Below are 5,544 nucleotides of genomic sequence, written 5' to 3'. Positions count from 1 at the left end.
TTGTTGAGGCAATTGCAAACCTCTTTTTATACCTAAGCTTCCATCCACCCTGGGATTCGAACTGACGACCTTTGGATTGTGAGTCCAACTGCCTACAAGCGATTCCACCGAGGCAGGACCCAGGGAGACGACTCCTACACTTGGACTGAGCTAAAGACCCATCCTCTAGGTTAAACCTGGGCCAACATTTACTTCCCCGTCCGACGGAAGGCATGGTCAGACAAATCTCGTCTCAAAAAATGCCACCGAGAGCGTCTGGGATCAAACCCAGGCCGACTGGTTGAGAGGCAACCACGCTTACCCCTACACCACGGTCCCGGTTCTCAAGACAATTTGAATAAAATGGTAAAATCTTTCTTCTTGAACTGATGGTGATGGTTATAAGTAAACTCAAATAGGGACGTGGCGTTACATCGTGCTGCCACCTGGTTTTTTTAAGTGCAAGAGTGGAAAAGTGCTGAGTCATCGTCTAAAAATATACGGCGTCCTATCTCGCCCAGCAAAATGAAGTCGATAAAGTAGTCTGTTTCGATGAGAAAAAGTGGAAAACGGGGTCTAAAAATAGCGACGCCATCCCCCTATTGCTGTCTATTCAATTTTGTTGTAAATTGTTACGCTTCAAGAAATTAATCTTAACAGTTGAAAGAAAAATGTATAATTAAAAATATTTCTATTTGAAAACTGGACCGTTCATATTGCAGATTCTGAAAGAGCATTAAATTTTACATAAAATGACATGCCCACAGTTTCCAAAAATTAAGTTGCGAAAATGGAAACGTTAAAGAAACTATCTCTAAATCATTTTATATGAAAATATTTATTTTAATCTCTTTGAATATCCATCTTATCATCATTTTAAGCTGCAACTAATGGAAAAAAACATGTTTTATTTTCGAATGAGCGTTTGAGAGTAGATATTTTGATTTTTAATAAGGCCAATAATACTTATAATAAAAGTTTATTGGAGACTTTTTCTTACTTTTTAAAATTTAAACAGCTATCTGATACATTGTGCAATGATTTTTTTGTATTTTTTTTTTTCACTGCATCAAAGTTGAAACTACCGTGAAACTTAACATTCTATGCAAAATAAAAACGTTTCAAATCTTTAAGGGGTTACATACATGTAAATCGTCAAAAATGTCAAAGTTTATTGTGAGTACACATTTAAACGTTATTTTAAAATATTCATTTTTATCTATTAACAAAATAAATATAAAGACATTTGGATGCACCATTGCTGAGATATAGCTATTTTAAGTTAACAGTTTCAAAAAACGGGTGCCACGACATCTGAACGCTGCTTTGACCAAATCGACTCAACATTTGGTTAAAACTCGCTAAACCGGTCCCGTGTGCATGAGGAAGACCGATTTTCAAAAAGTTTATTTATAAAAATGATAAAAATATTTTAATATTTTTCATATAAAAATTTGTCAATTTTTGATTTTTGTATTTTTTTTAAAAAGAAAATTTCAAAATCGGGCTTTGTCATGCACATGGGATATGTCTTGGGAGTCTTCACCCCAAATTTCAGCCAATTTGGTCCATCCCATCTCGAGATACCGTGGCACCCGTAAATCAACTCTGTGTTTTGAGAAAACGCTCAGAAAATTTGACAGTGCGCTTTGCGCATGGCAAAATTGTGAACTTAAATCGTCTCTCGCTTCGCTTCGCTTCGCTAGGAGACGGTGATTTTAGCGGATTGCAGACTGGATTTTCGCCATGTGATGTGATGATTGTCTAAGTCCAAGTTGCCTAGGAATCGATAATTGGGAATAGAACCAATTCCACCTGAACCAGATTCTCACCACCATGGCAGCCGTCCATTGCCGGCCGCTCCCATCTCCACCGCGCACCAGGGACAAGGAAAGGGAATTGGAAGACGGGAAGTGTTGATGCTCCACTTTTTTAAGAGTATTAAGGGAAAATCTCCACGGTATCCTCAAGTAAGTTTCGCTTGGAGTTGGACGGTTTCTGGGAAGGTGAATGGTCTGAGGAGCCACTCTAGGCGAGTGGTAACGACCTTTGGCATTGTTGTTCGAATTCTTCGTGTGTTCTCATTTCTAATTGGATGAATTCTATCAGTCGCCCAGGCTATTTATAGCGAGGTATTTTTAGATTCAATTTCAACTGCGCTTGAAATCTTGCATGCAATCTTGTTTGAGTTCTGATGTTCAACTTGAATTCAATTTGACTCTTTGTCCGATGCTTGGATTCAACTATACCAGTCTAATTCCTCCTCAAGCTACCAACAGTGTTGGTATTATCGCGCTCTCGCGAGAAAAATTTCTCTCTCTCGAGTTCTCGCCGCGAGTCTCGAGCTGCCGAGAGAAACTCAGCGATTTCCCGTGCTCTCCTCCGCTCGCGAACGGGCTTTCTCGCGAGCCAGAATTTCCCGTTCGCGAGAAGTTGAACGAACAAAAAACAACACAGCGATTGAAGTTATACCTTTATACCATCGCCTGGTCCGTATTCATAAGCCTGATAAACAAATTGCTAGCTTGGGACGAACGGATAGCCAGAGGCGCTCGCGAGCGCTCGCGTCGAGAGCGAGAACGCGAACGAAAATGCGAGCGCGAGCGAGAAGAGAAAAGTACTACAAGTTCTCTCCCTCGTTCGCGAGCGAGAAATGCTTTCCTTCTTCTCGCTCGAATTCCAACACTGGCTACCAATGCTCCACGGTTAAGTGGAAAGCATTTTGCTTACCAATCCTAAGGACAGGGAATCGAACCCCGCCGTGGGCTTGAAGTTTTTTCATTAATTCCAAATTCAATTAGTCCAGAACTTTCTCGTTGGGAGCAGATGGGTATCGAACCCAGAACCATTCGCTTATAAAGCGAACATCGTAACCATTCAGCCACGACCGCTCCTCTGTTAACTTAAATCGTCTCTCATGAAATATCTTCATTAAACTTTCAAAAGTGATTGAAAATCATATTTTTAGTGAATATAGTGAATTTTCTGTAATATGAAATTTTGTGGTTTTGTACATGTATGTAACCCCTTAAAAGTATTTTTAAAGGCCTTTTCAATTCAATTATTTGGAAATTTGGATTTTTTTAAGGGACACCAAATTTTACGACATTTTTTTTAATATTGAAAATCTGACGCATATTTGCTTATGAAATTGACCTTAAGGGGTTACGTACATGTAGAAAATTACAAAATTTCATATTACAGAAAATATTTTCAATCCATTTGAAAGGTGATTTTCAATCACTCCTGAAAGTTTCATGAAGATATTTTATGATTTAACTGAGTTAGAGACGATTTAAGCTCAGAATTTTGCCATGCAGCAAAGCAAACTGTCTAACTTCCTGAGCGTTTTTCTCTGAACACCAAGTTGATTTACGGGTGCCACGATATCTTGAGATGGGACGGACCAAATTGGCTGAAATTTTAGGTGAAGACTCCCAAGACATATCCCGTGTGCATGACGAAGGCCGATTTTGAAATTTTCAATTTTCAAAAAAATACAAAAATCTAAAACTTTCGATTTTTTATATGAAAAACACAAAAATATTTTTATCTTTTTTATAAATAAACTTTTTGAAAATCGGCCTTCGTCATGCACACAGGACCAGTTTAACGAGTCTTCACCAAAATTTTGAGCCGATTTGGTCAAGGCAATGTTGAGATATCGTGGCACCCGTTTTTTGAAACTGCTATCTTCAAATAGCTATATCTCGGCTATGATACAACCAAATGTCTTCAAATTTGTTTTTTCAATAGATGATAATGTATATTTTAATGCCCTGAAAAGGGATTTTGAAAAAAATAAGTTTGTGCTTAAACCAACCTCTGACATTTTTGCTGATTTACATGTATGAAACCCCTTAATTTTTCTTGATAACCTTTTTCAGATGATTTATCTCGGCAACAATTGGTCCAATCTTCAATGTCTTTAAAACAAATATACAGCATATTTTCTGATCATTTCGAAAAAAATCGAAGATGGTCAAGCTTGGTCATGACTTCCACAGATAAAAAAGTCACGCCTAAAAAATATTAATTTAAGTGGCTTCATTTTGATAGACACCAAAATGTGATATAAAATTTGATTATATAAATAAAATGTAAAGTCAAAAGCTATGACACTCAAAAGATGTAATCTAAAACTGATAAAGAAATGAGATATTTCCAAAAAAATGAAATGACAAAAATGTTTTTTGTTTGAAATGTCACATTCAAAGAACGAAGAGTGTTACTTTTTTTCTGAGAAGCCCTTAACAGTATTTCGTCACCGTCGTGCCAACTTGTCGTACGTGCATTGTGGGCCAAATTGAGTTGAAACGCCATTTTTTGCAGCTCACAATGACTTTTGACATTCATAGAACCATTCATCATTCATTCTTTCATTCATTCATTCATTCATTCATTCATTCATTCATTCATTCATTCATTCATTCATTCATTCATTCATTCATTCATTCATTCATTCATTCATTCATTCATTCATTCATTCATTCATTCATTCATTCATTCATTCATTCATTCATTCATTCATTCATTCATTCATTCATTCATTCATTCATTCATTCATTTATTCATTCATTCATTCATTTATTCATTCATTCATTCATTCATTCATTCATTCATTCATTTATTCATTCATTCATTCATTCATTCATTCATTCATTTATTCATTCATTCATTCATTCATTTATTCATTCATTCATTCATTCATTCATTCATTCATTCATTCATTCATTCATTTATTCATTCATTCATTCATTCATACATTCATTCATTCATTCATTCATTCATTCATTCATTCATTCATTCATTCATTCATTCATTCATTCATTCATTCATTCTTTCATTCATTCATTCATTCATTCATTCATTCATTCATTCATTCATTCATTTATTCATTCATTCATTCATTCATTCATTCATTCATTCATTCATTCATTCATTCATTCATTCATTCATTCATTCATTCATTCATTCATTCATTCATTCATTCATTCATTCATTCATTCATTCATTCATTCATTCATTCATTCATTCATTCATTCATTCATTCATTCATTCATTCATTCATTCATTCATTCATTCATTCATTCATTCATTCATTCATTCATTCATTCATTTATTCATTCATTCATTCATTCATTCATTCATTCATTCATTCATTCATTCATTCATTCATTCATTCATTCATTCATTCATTCATTCATTCATTCATTCATTCATTCATTCATTCATTCATTCATTCATTCATTCATTCATTCATTCATTCATTCATTCATTCATTCATTCATTCATTCATTCATTCATTCATTCATTCATTCATTCATTCATTCATTCATTCATTAATAGAACCCCAAAATTTAGTTTCAATCCTGAGATATTCAACGAAATCCAAAAAAAAAACTCCGTGCATTGTTGTCACTCTGCATAAATAAGAAGTTTCTATCATGTCGTGCTATTTGTCACTCCCCGAAAATTGTTGTAAGTGCGACGATTGGCGAAAGGGATTTCAAGTTAGACTACCGTGAACATTTGTAATTGTAACTCGGAACTCCAGCAACCAAC

Source organism: Culex quinquefasciatus, chromosome 3 (genome assembly GCF_015732765.1).
Source record: "Culex quinquefasciatus strain JHB chromosome 3, VPISU_Cqui_1.0_pri_paternal, whole genome shotgun sequence".
Classification (NCBI taxonomy): Eukaryota; Metazoa; Arthropoda; class Insecta; order Diptera; family Culicidae; genus Culex; species Culex quinquefasciatus.
The sequence above is the reverse complement of the archived record's forward strand: the minus strand, read 5'-3'. Positions refer to the sequence as shown.